This window comes from Elephantulus edwardii, unplaced genomic scaffold (assembly GCF_000299155.1).
Source record: "Elephantulus edwardii isolate Elephantulus edwardi_28Jun2011 unplaced genomic scaffold, EleEdw1.0 scaffold00008, whole genome shotgun sequence".
NCBI lineage: Eukaryota > Metazoa > Chordata > Mammalia > Macroscelidea > Macroscelididae > Elephantulus > Elephantulus edwardii.
In genome coordinates this window covers 21,033,356-21,037,957 of record NW_006399758.1, presented here as the reverse complement: position 1 = coordinate 21,037,957, position 4,602 = coordinate 21,033,356, and positions in this window count along the sequence as shown.

Below are 4,602 nucleotides of genomic sequence, written 5' to 3'. Positions count from 1 at the left end.
ACTGAGATACCTCACTCCATTTTGGATAATATTGCATGAGGTCCTTGTTTTTCAATGCAGCATAGTATTCCATTATGTGAATATACCACAGCTTCTCTAGCCATTCGTTTGTTGATGGGCATTTAGGTTGTTTCCAACTCCTTGCTATTGTAAACAAAGCCGCGATAAACATGGGTATACATATATCTACTTGGTGTATCATGGACCTAGGACTAAAACCAAGGACTGTAAACTGCTTTCTTGTCTTTGATTATGGGTAATTGTCACACTTTTGACCTCCTGTAGCTAATTTTTTGTTATGCTTTTGACTGATTTTATTTTTTATTTTAGTGAAGGTTTACAAAGAGATTGGCTTCATTCATTCTTTAATGAGCCTTTTCCTCCTTTCCCTGTCATCATTCACTCTGTAATGCTTGCCCTGTTCCAGGCTATTAATTGCCATACACACAGTTTCTAATTGTCTATTCCTTTCAGATTATTCTTCCTTTAAAATGTCAAATAATTTTTTAAACTAAGTTCTAAGTGATTCAAAAAACTTCTTCAAAAGAATAAAAAGAGAACCTATAGACTTAAGTTCAAGCAGCCTCAAGTTTCTCAATACTTAAAAGTTGCTTTGCATAGAATGTTAAATGATCCAGGAAGCATTGAAAGAAGATTAAGGAGCGCACAGTCACCATACCGAAAAGAATTGGCTGACACAGAAGAATTTCATGAAGCAATATGTGATCAAGAACCTGTGATGATGAAGGAAGAAGTTCAAGCTGCTCTGAAGGAATTGGCAAAAACAAGGCCCCAGGAATTGACAGCATACTAATTGACATATTTCTTCAAACAGATGCTGCCCTGGACACACTTACCAAATTGTGTGACGAAATTTGAAGGACAACCACCTGGCAAGCAATTGCAAAAGAATCATATTTGTTCCCATTCCAAAAATGGTGAGCCTACGAGAGTGTGGAAATTATCAAACATTATCATTAATATCACACGCAAGCAAGATTATGCTGAAAATGATCCAAAAACAACTGGACCAACATATCAACAGAGAACTGCCAAGTGTTCAAACTGGGTTTAGAAGAAGCCATGGTATTATGGATATTATAGTTAATGTTAAGATGGAACTTGGCTGAAAATGGAGAGTACCAGAGGAATGGCTGGCTGTGTTCCATTGTGTATGCAAAAGCATTTGACTGCTTGGATCATGACAAACTGTGGCTAACTTTAAGAATGGGAATCCCAGAACACTTGATTGTGCTAATGTGAAACCTATACTTGGATCAGGAGGCAGTCATCAGAACAGATCAAGGTAACACTGTGTGGTTAAAAATCAAGGATTCATCCTATCTCCATACCTTTTCATTCTATGTACAAAATGGATCATCCAGGAGACTGGGCCCTTTGAGGAGGAATGCGCTATCAGGCCTGGTGGAAGACTCATCAACAACCTGCATTATGCAGATAACAGAATCTTGCTTGCCAAAACTGGGAAGACCTGAGGCATTTGCAGCAGAAGGTCAAGGACTGTACCTTTCAATATGAATTGAAGCTTCACATCAAGAAAACAAAGATTTTCATCACTGGTCCGGTTAGTAGCATCATGATAGAGGTAAAGAGATTAAAATTCTTAAACAGCTTCAGTTTGCTTGGCTCCACAATCAACATTCTTGGTACCAGCAGCCAGCAAATCAAAAGACAAATTGCGTTGAGAAAGTTTGTTGTCAAGTAACTCACCAGAGTACTGAAGAGCAATAATGTCAGTCTGGAAACTAAAATGCCCTTGATCCAGGTCATGGTTAGGTAATTACTTGCTATACACTAGAAAGGTGAACAATGACTAGGGATGATAGAAGGAGAATTTATGTCTTTGAGCTGTGGTGTGGAAAAGAGTATTGAATATATCATGGACTGCTAAGAGAACAAACATGTTTGTTCTGGACAGGGTGAAACCAGACTGCTCTTTGGAAGCAAGGATTCTGAAGCTTTGTCTGACATACTTTGGGCATGTTCCAAAGAGGGGCCAGTCTTTAGAGAGAGACCTCATGTTTGGGAGGGCGGCAGGGCAGTAAAGGAGAAGAAGTTCCTGGATGAGATGGATTGATTTAGTGACTGGAGTAAGGGGGATGAAGTAAGGTGTATTGGAGACGATGAGGTTGGCTCAGTATAGAGCAGGGTTCAGAACTATAGTACATCGGGTCACTATGAGTCGCAAGCATTTTGACAGAACTTAATAACAACAACAATATAGACAAATTTTGTTACTAATTTTGTTACCAAGTGTGGATTAAAATTAAAATAATTATGAAGACAGCCAGAAATGTCCATGTTTCTCAGATTTCTGTAGTGGAAAAACTTAATAGTTCTTATAAAAAGAAAATTCAAAGACTTAGGACTACACAACCAGCACCACTTGTTATTGTTGTTGTTATATGCCATCGAGTCGACTGTGACACATAGTGACCCTATGAACAATGGCTCTCAAAATAGCACTATCCTGAGCCAACCTCATCATCTCTGCCACACTTCCATCCATTGTCACAGTTCGCTGTTGTCAATCCATCTCATCCAGAGTTGTAGTCTTCTATGCAGACCCTCTATGGTTCCAAGCATGCTAGTTTTCTCCTTCTATCTAAATTATTAAGTGAAGTGAATTAGTTCTTCTTCTAACAGGAAATACACCACTTGACTAACGAATGTAAATTATGAGAAAATCTCATTACCAACAATTCCTACAATTCTCAATCCAATTTTAATACTTCAATATATATAAACTATCAAAATACATTGCTGTAAATTCCCAAGGAGGTTGACTTTAACAAAAAGATGACTTTTGTAATTATTATACTGATTATTTGAATGTAAATCTAATGCAGTAAACAGTCTTTGAGAATTGATTGTCATGTTAAGTAATCCCTCCACCATGATCTTGATTGCACTTGTAAAATATTTATTTCCAAGTCTTAGTAGCTTTGAATATGTTGATTTATTTGGTGTTTTTTAAAGTGTTAGAAATAAATATTTTCTAAAGATGCATTGCGATGGGAAAGTCTGCTGTTAGGGACCTCTCCAAAGTACTGAAGAGCAATGGTGTCATCTGGAGACTAAAGTGCATCTGATATAGGCCATGGTCTTTGTAATAACTTGTTATGTTTCAGAGAGTTGGAAAATGACTAGGCAGGATAGAAGAAAAATTGATGCCTTTGAGCTGTGGTGCTAGAGAAGAGTATTAAGTGTACCATGGACTGCTAAGAAAACAAACAGATTCATCCTAGAGAGAGTTAAACCAGGCTGCTTCTTGGAGGCAAGGATTCTGAGGCTTCGTCTGACATACTTTGGACATGTTGTAAGGAGGGAACGGTCCTTGGAGAGGGACATCATGCTTGGGAGAGTGGAGGGACAGTTCAGGAGGGGAAGACCATCTATGAGGTCGATTGATTTAGTGAATGGGGTAATCGGGATGGGTGTGTTGGAGACAGTGCGATTGGCACAAGAAAGAGCAGGGTTTAGCGTTGTTGTACATAGGGTCACTATGAGTCGCAAGTGACTCTATGGCTCTTAACAGAAACAACAACAACAACATATTTTCTTAGTAATCACTGAGTTTTCATCTTCATCCAGACAAGAACCAAAATAAATAATTGAACTACCAAACGTGATATTACAGAAAGGATCCACAAATTTCATATAAATGTAGTCACCTCCTAAGTAATACAAAGATAAAGGAGAGCTTTTCTGTGATATAGGAGAGGTTATATTAAAAAAAAAGTTAAATGGGAGAAGTTAATTTCAGATGACTGTGGTTTTTTTTCTATTTGTTGGTTGAGGTGCATAAAGAAAGAAATATGAGAACATATGATCATTCATAAGTAAAAGTTATTGATATCTATGACTGGGGACCAGTAAAAGACAAAATGGATATAATCTTACTAAAATATTGATTAAAATGCTTTAGACAATATTTTTTTAAAATCACTAGAAAATTAAAAAATATAGTTGTAATAAAAATAATTATTTTAAATCTAAATCACAACTTTGTGAATTAAATTAACTGAACTGTAAAATTCAACTATTAAGTGAATTTTTCCACCTATCTCCCTGCCCCTCTACCACGGGCTAGGATTCTGTAATATTTAATAACCTTTTCAATCATAATCTGATAGTCATAGACTCTTTTACTTGCTACCAAAGAGAAGAAAACCCATTGTTATTAAGTCAATTCTGAGTCATAGTGACTCTAAGATAGAGTAGAGCTATCCCATAGGGTTTCTGAGGTTGTAAATCTTTATGGAAACAGATTGCTGTATCTTTCCCCAAAGAGAAGAGCCCATACCTCAACAAATCTCTCTCTTACAGAAACCATAATGCCATCTACTGGCAGCCTCCAAAAATTTTGTAAACATTTATACAAAATAATTTCTATTAAATCAATTTTAAATGAAGAAATTTCTGCACTCAGAAAGGAACAGACCTGTTAATATCTGTTTAAGAGTTGAAACAGATGAGGGAGTGAATAATTTAAAAGCGATGTATGATAGGGTATTATGGTTATCACAAGAGTCCACAATTAAGGTTGCATAGTGGAATGTACTTGGGGTGGTGGGAGGG